Genomic DNA, 12,786 nt, shown 5'->3' on the forward strand with positions numbered 1-12,786 from the left:
CAACCTTTGTATTTCTGGACAAGTCAGTTTTCTCAATTGCTGGGTTAGGTACTGCACTCTTACACACACTGCAGTTACTAACACAAACCAAATCCCAGTTGGGATCAATATCCCAACAACAGGATGTAGCATTAGGTTGAAAAAGCCTGTGGCAGTTGGGGACCACTCTAGAAACTTTACTCACCAGTGATGTTCTCCATCTCTCCTCACTCATTCTGGGACATGTGTAAGGGGGGTACTTTTGAATTAGATGATCAGTGGAGCATAGACGGGTGAGAAAGAAATTATATTAGAATGTGAAACCAGCCAGAGTATTGTACAATGTAACTTCATTGCACAAGTTAACTGTAAGGTCCATTGTGTCTTTAGCAAGTCAACTTGATGTCCCCCATTATCAGAGCTGAGTTCCTCCTTGGCTTGGCTCCATACTGCAAGATGGAAATGGAAACACAATGGTAGAGGTCATACATAGGGGTGAGAAAGATGATGGTGAGAGGAAGATGATGTGGGCAGGGGTCGCTCGCCCCTTGCCCTACAGCAGGGCATGCACAGACTGTTGCTCTCAGGTGATGAACAGGTGGGGTTTGGCTGCCACTCAGGCATCACCTTATACTGCGTCCTGGCCCTACGTGGTGTAATGTAGAGCTGATAAAATGGGGTGTCAGGACTGCTGGGGTGAGCGATCCTCATCCTGCCATGGAGACTGTGTTGCTCCGCAGGGACGCCCGCTAAGCACGGGCAGCGACCAGCTGCTGCAGATCCTGGCAGCCCTGGCCCATCTGTGTGGGTAAGCACAGTTTATTGACAGGAAGCAACCAAGAAAGCAAATGTTTTATATCTTTTTAGTGTCCCTTTAATTCCCCTTTGTTAGTTAATACTGTAATAAAAGTTGTCCATACTATTTCCCTTTAATTCCCCTTTTTACTAACTAATATTTTGTTAGAAGTTGTCTGTAATATTGCGTTAAGATCCTTTTTTGGTATCCCTTTAGTTCCTTTTTACTAATTAATATTGTATTAAAAGCTGTTCTGTAGTATTGTTTTAATATCCTTTTTTTGGTATCCCTTTAACTCTCTTTTTTTTCCTAGTTACTACTGTATTAAATGCTGTTCATAGTATTGTTTTAATGCCAACCGATAAAGTAGTTATTTTGTATTCTTTTTAGCTTTTGATTCTCTTTGCTAGTTTTTTTTTATTCTCACTGCAATAAAAGATTTTTTGTGGTGTTTGAATGTCTGTTGTACTTGTTTTTATTCCAGGCATGTATCCTAACGGACTAGTACATAAATTGGCGTAGTCAGCAGGATGCATGGTGGAATAAACAGTGTTGTGTAGGGAAATTCGTTGGTGGAGTGCTCAGCCAACGAAGCTGTGTCCCTGCATGAGTGGTGGGGGGATCTTCAGGTGAAGTGCACAGCTTGTAGAGCCACATCCCCGTGTGAGATGTGTGAGAAGGGAGATTCTCAGGTGGAGAGCACAGCCTGTGGAGCCCCGTCCCTGTGTGGGTGGTGAAACATAGAGTTCAATTAACCCTCGGGGTGTGTGGGTGCCGGGGGTGCTGATGTCTGTGTTTTATATGTTTTGTTTGTTTTTTGCCTATTTTGAACCGGTTTTTGTTGATAAAGTTACTATATGGGTGACAGTGCCTGTGTTTTATATGCTTTGTTTGTTTTTCGTATATGGGAGGTAGTTCTGAGCAATTAATTATGAATATACCACACTAGAATTAAGATTTGTCCCTTTTGCAACTGTTCATTATATGTACGACTTCTTTGTAATAACTGCAATAAATATATCTTGGGACCTAGAGGCATCCAGGAGGTAAGGCTAGACTGGACTCTAAATTTCTATTGTATTTGATGTGGAGCTGATCAAAGCCTAGAAGATACTCAGTGGGTTAGGTTTTATTGTTGTTTTATTCATAGATATGTCTTTTTGAGGATCCATTCGGAGCTATTATAGAGTGTGTATTCTGTGGTTGGTACAAACACAGACTTCAGATTTGATGTGTATATGTGGTTAGATTTCTTTGTGGTGTAAGGGCCACAGTTTGTGGATTGGAGTGTCTTGTATTTAGCTTGAAATCGTATTTGTGGATTTGTGTATAGATGTTGTGTTTAGTTTGAAACTGAGAACCTGTTGTTGTTATTGTATTTGTTAGTGAGAACATTTAGTAGATTAAGATGAAGAAGTGGTTAGGAGGGTCGGCCACAGGTGGAAATGCACCCAAGAAAACCACTGCTCCTCCCCGAGAATTAGTAGAATGGGGGCAGGAGCCATGGAATACCTTATGGAATAAATGGGACACATGTACAAAGATTTCCCCTGAATGCTGGGGACAGCAGGCCCTGATGGAGGTATTGCAATACTGGAAGCAGTTTACACAAACCCCTACTACTAAATCAAGCATTTGTCTGGAACATGCCAGACATACAGGGGGTGTGCTGCTCGCTGCATGTAAGTTAACTTGGAAAAATTGCAAAAGGAATTAGAAAAGAACAACAAACTGCAGGAGCAGCTGAATGCTGTAAGAGCCACTCAGTTGGTACAATGCCAGGCTTTGCTTGACCTTCAAACTGAAAAGAACAGGGTAGAAGATAAATGTGTTACTTTAGCTGAGAAATATGCTGAGAGAACTATTCGGTGCAGGTAAAGGAAAATAGACCGAGGTGATCGGGGGCCACGGGTGTGAGCTGTAGTCACTGCCCCTGATTGGGACCCAGAGAAGTGGGATGGTAACGTATGGAGTAGTAGTGATGATTCTGATGAGGATGATTCTATAGAAAATTCAGGGAAGCCATCAACAACAGATGAGTTGACACATGAAGCAAGGGCAGCCCCTGTTGTACGATGGAAGGCTGTGGTGGATAATCAGGGTAACCAAGTAAGACAGGATGAGATTGTTGATTTCTCCCCAGAATACATTAAAAATCTTTTATCTAAATATTCTCAGCAACCTGTGGAGCGAGCACAGATGTGGATGGTTCAATTAATGGAGCAAGGGACTGACTTAGAGATAGTAGATGATGTTGATGCCACAAAGTTTTTTAGGGTTAACTAATGATGTATACATACAAAATGCTCTTTGGCATTTAAAACAAAGCTGCCCCACTGCCCCTGTCCCCAGGGATGGCCCTGCCCTGCCCTGGGCCCAGCACTGGCCCTCAGCAGGATGGCACCTTCCTGCCCCACTCTACCTCCCTCCCCACCCGCCTCAGAGGCCCCTCTGTGCTGGGACCCCCGTGGGCAGAGATCAAGGACAGGCACTGAGCGGGGGCTCCCGGCACCTGACACAGCCTCAATTCTCCACTCACCTTTGGCCACATTTCCAGGACACCTTCCATCCTTACGGGCCCCTGACCAGACACAAGAGATCATTGTGGGGCAGCTGGGAAAACATCTCAGGTCAATGACTTGACTATTTGCCTTGGATTTTCCCCAGGAGTCGGAAGATTTTCCTTTTGCCCGTTTCTGCTTCGTGCCTCGTTTGTTGGATAATTGAGGAACATTGACTGAGGAGGGGCCCAGGGGAGGTGAAGCTGCTCAGGGGGATTGTGATTGCCTCCACCCCAAGGGGAATTCCCTCACATCCTGGGCACCTCCTCCACTGGGAATTTGCAAGATCTTTCTCAAAGCCATTCCTGTCCTTCCCACTCAGCAGGAGCCACCTCCAGAGGCTGAGGACTGCTGCCCCCTCCCCAATCCCGCTGTCCGTGCCCTTATCCCCAGCAAGGAATCCCCAGCTGGACTCCACACCCTCCAATTCCTCACTCCTGGCCCCAGTATCCGACATCTTCCTTAATGATGGAGGCCAATGGATGGAGGGCACCCTGAGCCCGTGACACTGAGCTGAGCGGGGCAGGTGACACACCTGAGGGATGGGATGGCATCCAGAGGGACCTGGACAAGCCAGAGAAATGCTCCCAGAGTGTGGAGAGAGAGATAAGGATAAAAGGTAACGTAGAATAAGAATTAGAGAGGAAAACCAGCTGCTGCTTCCTGGACAGCAAAGAGACTCCAGCTGCCGCTTCCTGACTGGGATAAGGTCAGGATGCCCCACAAAGCTCCCCAGGCACCCAGAAACAATTGTAGCACTTCTCATTAGAATTCCTCAAACTCTGAAATAGCATAAAAGATAGTTGGAAATGGGGAAAGAATTGGAGGGAGAATTCCATTGAAACTGCTGGGATTAACGGAGGGGTTGAACCTGCCTTCCTCCCCCTCAGGGTCACCTGTGCTGGGTGGGAAGTGTCAGCTCTGCGTGTTAGTCACTGCTTGGAAGGACTAGAGCTGGGTTTTGCTTCCTAATGTATTTGTGGATTGATTTGGTTTAGAGTTTGTGCTTTGCTTTAACAACAATTTTGACATTGAAGTGTGTTTTTGCAGCCAGGCCCTGTCCCTGACCACCACGAACCTTTAACCTGTGCCAATTTGTATTAATTGTGCTATTCCACAGACTGTTGGAGGGAGTCCTTTTGTTGATGCCGGAGTAACTGGTGGAAATATCCACTGAGGGGTTTCCCTTTTGCTGTGATGTGTCAGTCCCTGAAAAAGGGCACTGGAATTGCCCCACCTGGTGGATCTGTTTGGTGGAGGGTTCCTGGGCGGAAAATGGGACAGACTAGATCGGACTGACAGGGGTTTGTTTTTCACAGGAGAGATGTGATGTCACAGGAAGGATGTGATGTCACAGGGGAGCTGTGATGTCACAGGGAGGATGTGATGTCACAGGGGAGCTGTGATGTCACAGGGACGATGTGATGTCAGGAGGAGGACATGATGTCACAGGGATTATGTGATATCACAGGGGAGGTGTGATGTCATAAGATGCATGTGACATCATAGGGGAGATGTGATGTCACAGGAAGCATATGATGTCACAGGGGAACTGTGATGTCACAGGGAGGATGGGAACAATGTGATGTCACAAGGATGATATGATATCAAAGGAGAGATGTGATGTCATATGATGGATGTGATGTCACAGGAAGGCTGCGACGTCACAAGGAGGATGTGATGTCATATGGGAGCTGTGATGTCATATGCTGGATGTGACATCATATGGGAGATGTGATGTCATGGAGAGGATGTGATGTCATAGGAGAGATGTGAAGTCACAGAGAGCTGTGATGTCACAGGGACGATGTGATGTCTCAGGGAGGATGTGATGTCACAGGGGAAAATGTGATATCACAAGGGAGATGTGATGTCATATGATGGATGTGGCATCATAGGGGAGCTGTGATGTCATAGGAAGGATGTGATGTCAGCGGGGGGCTCTGATGTCATAGGGTAACTGTGATGTCAAGGAAAGGATATGATGTCACAGGGGAGATGTGATGTCACAGGGGAGCCGTGATGTCATAGGGGAGATGTGATGTCACAGGAATGATTTGATCTCACAGGGCAGGTGTGATGTCACGAGGAGGATGTGATGTCACAGGGGAGCTGTCATATGACATCACACCTCCCTTGTGATATCATATAATGCCTGTGACATCATGTGCTCCCCTGTGACATCACATCATCCCGGTGACATCACATGTCCCCCATGGCATCACATCTCCCCTGTGACATCACATCCTTCCTGTGGTGTCACATCCTTCCTGTGACGTCACATCCATCATATGACAGCCCATCTCCCTTCTGATATCACATCCTTCCTGTGTCGTCACATCTCCCCTATGATGGCACATCCATCATATGACAGTTATCATATGACATCACACCTCTCCTGTGATATCATCCCTATGACATCACATCCTCCCCGTGACATCATACCTGCCCGGTGTGATCCTTGTTGTGACATCACATCTCTCCTTTGATATCATATCATCCTTGTGATGTCACATTGTGCCTGTGACATCACACCCTCCCCATGACATGACAGCTCCCCTGTGACATCACAGCTCCCCTATGACATCATATTTCTCCTGTGAAAAACAAACCCCTGTCAGTCCGATCTAGTCTGTCCCATTTTCCGCCCAGGAACCCTCCACCAAACAGATCCACCAGGTGGGGCAATTCCAGTGCCCTTTTTCGGGGACTGACACATCACAGCAAAAGGGAAACCCCTCAGTGGATATTTCCACCAGTTACGCCGGCATCAACAAAAGGACTCCCTCCAACAGTCTGTGGAATAACACAATTAATACAAATTGGCACATCCTTCCTGTGATGTCACACCCATCTTATGACATCAGAGCTCCCCTGTGATGTCACAACCATCATATAACATCACATATATCCTTAGATATCATATCGTCCCTGTGACATCACGTCCTTCCTGTGACATCGCTTTGTCACCGTGACATCAGAGCTCCCCTGTGACATCACACCTGCCCTGTGAGATGACATCCTCCCTATGACATCACATCCTCCCCTGTGACATCACAGCTCCCTTGTGACCTCTCATCCATCATATGACATCACATCTCTCGTGTGATATCATATCATCCCTGTGACATCACATGCTCCCCTCTGACATTCTTCCTGTGTCGTCACATCTTCCGTATGACGTCACATCCATCATATGACCTCACAGGTACCCCGTGACGTCACAACCGTCATAAAACATCACATATCTCCTGTGATATCACATCCTCCCTGTGACATCACATCCTTCCTGTGACATCACATCTCTACTGTGATATTATATCATCCCCGTGACATCACATGCTCTCCTGTGACATCACATACTTCCTGTGACGTCGCAATCTTCCCTATGATGTCATATCCATCATATGACATCACAGGTCCCCTGTGACGTCACAACCATCTTATAACATCACATCTCTCCTGTGATATCATATCATCCCTGTGATGTCACATCCTTCCTGTGACATCACATCTCCACTATGACATCACATCTCCCCTGTGACATCACATCCATTATGTTGCATCACATCTCCCTTGTGATATCATATCGTCCACGTGATGTCACATCCTTCCTGTGACGTCACCACCACCATATGACATCACATCTCTCCTGTGATATTATATCATCCCTGTGACATCACATGCTTCCCTATGATGTCACAGCTAACAGAGAGTTAGTAAAACCTTAGTTTCAGTTATTGCTGAATGTTTTAGTGACTGTTTTACCAATGATGGATCATGGCAGGATGGAAGTTCATCCTGGGTAACTCTTCATCAAGCAATCAGGATATTGAAAGGGGAAGTGATGAAAACAGCTACTGAATTGCAGAGCCCCGAACTTTACATACGACAGCCTTTAATTCCAGTAATGAGAAACAAATTGTTAGAAGGTGTCCTTTACCCTGGAAACCATACATCATTCCACTGTTATTGTCTAACCCGGGGGTACCCATAGAAGGGATTGTAGAGAGGTTGCAGCAACTCGGCGACCTTCCAGATCTCCCACACACAGACAAAACAGCTGACTGTGGAAATAAAGGAGATAATAGTGAAAACCGGAGAGGAGGGGAAGGAGGAAAAGGGGAAGGAACTAAGTTATTTCAAGATGTACTTAAAAAAGGAGTTCCCAAAAGAGATATTGATGGGCAGCCAACAGAAGCCTTATGGAGGTTAGCCAGACAGCACCAAATTAGAAGAGCTACAAAACAAGAACAGACGTATCCCCGGGTTGAGATGCAGGACACAGTCGATCGGTTCTGTAACACAGATCCAGTATTTTCAGGGTTTGAGCCAGCAAAGGCCAACACTCCTCCATACGAGGAGCATCATAAACTTGAATAGGGGTGTGGCCAAGCCCCAGTGCAGTCCCCGCTGTTTGCCGTGTTCATGAGGATCAACGACCTTTTACCACTTGTACAATACATTGGTCCACAAAGAACAAGCAAACTGTTGATCAACAAGCATTGGTTGATACTGAGACAGAGGTCACTATTACTCATGGCAATCCTGACAAACATAAGGGGGACCCAGCACCTGTATGGGGCCTTGGGGAACAGGTAGTTCAGGGGTGTATGCTGGAAATAACACTACGAATAGCAGACCATCCACCAAAACCTTACAGAGTAATGGTAGCAAAAATATTAGAATATATAATAGGGATTGATGTTATTAGAGGAATGGACTTATGGATTGACAACACCCTTTGGTCTTTTGGGTCCATGCAGTGGCACATTTGAGCCATACAAGTAGGGAAGATACAGGAAGAGACAAACATTCCTATTTGTACACCGGTAATATTGCATTAAGATCCTTTTTTGGTATCCCTTTAGTTCCTTTTTACCAATTAATATTGTATTAAAAGCTGTTCTGTAGTATTATTTTAATATCCTTTTTTTGGTATCCCTTTAACTCTCTTTTTTTTCCTAGTTACTACTGTATTAAATGCTGTTCATAGTATTGTTTTAATGCCAACCGATAAAGTAGTTATTTTATATTCTTTTTAGCTTTTGATTCTCTTTGTTAGTTTTTTTTTATTCTCACTGCAATAAAAGATTTTTTTGTGGTGTTTGAATGTCTGTTGTACTTGTTTTTATTCTGGGCACGTGTCCTAAAGGACTGGTACAACATGATGTGTCTTTTCCATATTGTGATGGACACTGATCAATGTCTTCTGACTTTTCTTCTTCAGCTGTTGTAGCAGTTTGTGCAGGTCAGGATGTTCCAGCAGGTTTCTGACCAGGATAATGTCCCTTTCAATCGGTGTTGGAGACAAACTTGTGTAACATAAAGTTGCTGTGTATGTTCTGTAACACAGTTTCTCCTAGGCAATAGTTAAAATCACATCCTGCTATGTTAGTAAAGTCACAAATCCATAGTTTTGTGAGTTTGGAGGGGTTGGAAAGCTGGATGTGTTCTCTACTGTTACCAGAGGGGATTTGAAACACTCACATCCTTGTCCTATGTATTACTGACCATGACTGGCTGGCCCATCTTCAGATTGTCCTAAAAGTCATCAATTTTATTATTTGGACCTGATTTGAGAGACATGGAGCTCAAGAAAGCCCTCAATACAGGCCTGCCCATCGGCCCCTATTGTTGTTTAGCTGATTCAGAGGGTAACCTTTCATCCCTTCCAGATTTGTGTGCTTTCAGAGAATGTTTTAACAGACCATTCACATGCTCCACCATCCCATTTCCCTGGGGATAGTAGGGTGTGTGGAAAACCCACTCAATACCCTCCTTCCTGGTCCAATCCTGTACCAGGACACTGGTGATGTGTGATCTGTTATTGCTTTGTGTATAATCTGGAACAGCAAAACGAGAGAGCAGATTACAAAGCCCCGAAACAGCAGCTTTAGAACCGGTGTGTTTTGGCAGCCAGGTAGACCCCAGGTGGACCTCTGGGGTCGGTACGTGCTGACATCTGCCCAGGGTCCTCAGAGGCCTGTGGGAGGCCACCTGTGTGGGACCAGGGCCCCAGTGGGCTTTAAGTGTAAAGGTGTAAAGGTTGCCCCTAGAAACAGGCCTCACTGCTGGTTGCCATGGCAGCGTTGCTGGAAACAGGTCCTGACAGGCTGCCATCATATAGTGATAGTTTTTGTGGTGGCTACCATCATATAGTGATAGTTTTTGTGGTGGCTGCCATCATACGGGGGGTTGCAGGGAGATGATCATTAAGGTCCTTTCAAACTCAAACCATTCTGTGATTCTCTGGGTTCCTATAGCCCCTCCCCATCTCCCACAGCCCCTATGGGTTCCTATAGCTCCTCCCCACCCCACATGTCCTATAGCCTCTCCCCCAGCCCTTATGGATTCCTGTAGGCCCTTCTTCCCCTCCCCCAGCCCCTATGGTTCCCTGTAGTCCCTTCCCCAGCCCCCTGTGTTCCTGTAGCCCCCTCCCCCTGCTCTCCCAGTCTCTATGGATTTCTATAACCCTTCTCCCAGCCCATGTGGTTTCTGTGATAAACTGAGAAAATGATTCGGGCTAATTAAGAGAAAACAGTGTAAGGTCAATATGACCTGGAGAGAGAAAAGAAAAACAAATCGTAAAACTTAATTGGGCCCCTATAAAGAGATAAAACAAGTTACCTCCCTTTTACCTTGTGTAGGATTTATAGTGAGAGAATTTTGTTTAGTTAGCTAGATAATAGCACCTTTCTTAAAATTTATAGATAACAAGCAAACATCTGCTGAATGTCTGATTTAACAATATATTATGCTTATAGATAACATTCTTGTTAAGAAATAATGTTTATACTCATGTACCTAACAATGTGTAATGTTTATACTTATGTATAATGAATATTCATGTAGTAGCTGGAAATAAATGTAGAACAACTGTCTTCTTTGGGTGTGACAGGCGTTGGGAGTTGTTGAACCCCTTCCCTGATCACCCGGCGCTGAATTTGCTTTTATCATATAATAAATTCTGATTGGAAATTGCCCGACTGGGTTTTTATTTCTCACAGTTTCTATAGCCCTTCCCTGGACTTTATGGGTTCCTATAGCCTCTCTCCCCTCCACCCCTGATTTGTTCCTGTAGCCCCTTCTCCAGTTTCCACAGGCTCTACAGTTCCAACAGCCCCTTCCTCAGATTTTATGGGTTCCTATAGCCCCTTCCCCAGCCTCTATCTGTTCCTACAGCTCCTTCCCCAACTCCCCTGGTTTGGAGATGACGCTGTGTGGGTCTGTGTCCTTGCAACAGTCCAGGCAGGTGACATGGGTCGGTCTCCCCTTGTTGACTGTTGCAGTTGCTCTGTCACCAGTTGTCAGGCACAATATTGTGGTGGGGCTATGCTGGCTGTCTCAGGTCACCTCCTTGTCTGGCTTCTGCCTTAACATTGCTTCCATGAGGATCTGCTCCATGATCTTCCCAGGCACAGAGGGTGAGGCTCTCCAGTCTGTAGTCCCCCAGTTTTCCTTTCTCCCCTCTTTAAAAAGAGGAGCAGTATTTCCTCAGTTCCAGTCCCCGGGGACTTTGCTTGAGTTTTCAAGTGGGGTAGAGAGGGGCTTGGCAACCCCATCAGCCCATTCCTTCAGGATCCTGGCAGGCATCTCATCAGGCCCCACAGACTTGTGCCCCATCAGTTCCATCAGATGATCTCGAACATGCTCTTCTCTCCCCCACCTGGAGGTTCAAGGACTTGAGAGATGTCTTCATATTTTATTGTGTTTTACTTATTAAACTGTTCTTTTCTCAACCTGTGAGGTTTACTTACATTTTCCAAATCTCCTGCCCACCAGGGGAGAGGGGAGGAAGGGGTGGGGGATGAACAAGCAGCTGTGTGGTATTTAGTTGCCAGCTGGGGTTAAACCACACTGGTGGAGGCCCAGACTTGTGCATGTGAGTTGGTTTGAGCGGCTCATGCCGGGGCTCACCCAAAGGGGAGCAGTGGGAGCACCCCGCTCTCCAACAGGAATTTCCTTCCCTGCTGTGCCACAGTCTCAGTCTTTGGTGGTTCCTCATCCTGGAACTTCCTACTAACAGTCACAGCCATCCCAGACACCTCCCTCGGGGTCACAGGAGCCACGTACCCCGGCAGTGAGGGTGGTGGCAGTGACCACACAGAGTGGCCAGTGGCTGGAGGGCAGCGTTGGTTCCCGCTCGGCTCCTTCTCTGTGCTGAAGCGAGTCCTGGGGACCCCCAGGGTGGTGCACACAGCTTGTAAGACGGAGCTGGGGGAGCTTGGTTTGCTTAGCCTGGAGTCCAAGGGGCTCAGGTGGCCCTGGCAGCAGCACAGGGTGGGGCCTGCGGGGCGGTTGTCAAGAGGGGACAACAGCAGGGCAGCATCGGTCACAGTCACCAGGTGACACGTGACACCCTCATGGCTCTGGTCACTGATGGGTGCAGTGTGACATGCAGAGACTTTCAGCCTCTCAGAGTTACTCCCGAGCCCAGCACACAGAGGGTTTCTGGGTGCCAGCACACATGGTGGGCCATGTCCAGCCTCTCACCCACCAGCACCTCCATGTCCTTCACAGGGCTGCACTTTTTGCTTCCCATGTGATATTGTCTTCAAGGTTCAACCACTTCCAGGATCTCTCCTCTTACTCCTCTTCAGGCCGTTTTTTGCTGTTCTTTCCTCCACTCTGCCCTTAGTTCCTGGTGAGTTGTAAATAAAGGTAACACTGGAGTCTGTCAGAGTTACCTCACAGCATCACCACAGCCCCAGTGCAGATTCACCCAAGGCTGATCCACAGCATCACTGTGTGGCCTGAAGATGAACAGATGAGGATCAGGACACACATACAGCTCTGTGCTGAGCAGATGGCACCAAAGGGGACTGAAAGTGCCCTCTGAAGCTGTCATGTTCATCTCCAGGCCTTCTCCCCCTCCTCTATCAGGAGAGAAATGACCTAATGCATTTCTATCTTTGCTTGTTGGCACTCTGCCCTACCTACCCTTGTCCCAGGCTCATTTGTGTTCCACTGCCCCCATAGAAACCTCAGCTTCCTCCTACCCTGATGGTTCCACCATTTGGCCTCAGTCGTCAGCTGTGCCACACAACCTGCATGGCTCAGCTCTGGGTCAGCCTGGCTGGCTGGTCCATCCTTTCAGCCGGTCTGGCACAGGTAACATCATCCACTGGTCAGGCAATGCCCAAAGTGATGCCCAGAGGCATCAGCCCACGAAAAGCCCAGGCAGGCCCTTGTGCCCAAGCAGTTTCTTGCAGCACTTCCTGAAGGTTGTAGGTGAAAAGGCAGCAGAGAGGGGGGACAAGGCAAGGGCCCACTTTCATCTCACACACGGGGAGGAGGGGGCAAGACAGCAGCATTTCCCTTCAGAGACCTTTGAGAACCTGCAGGTATTAGAGGCCAGGCCCATGCAGACCCCAGTGACACAACTGGGTAGGAATGAGCAGGGCTGTAGGGTGTCCCTGGGGACAGACTCCAGTTGTTATTCACCTT

This window comes from Chiroxiphia lanceolata, chromosome 17 (assembly GCF_009829145.1).
Source record: "Chiroxiphia lanceolata isolate bChiLan1 chromosome 17, bChiLan1.pri, whole genome shotgun sequence".
NCBI lineage: Eukaryota > Metazoa > Chordata > Aves > Passeriformes > Pipridae > Chiroxiphia > Chiroxiphia lanceolata.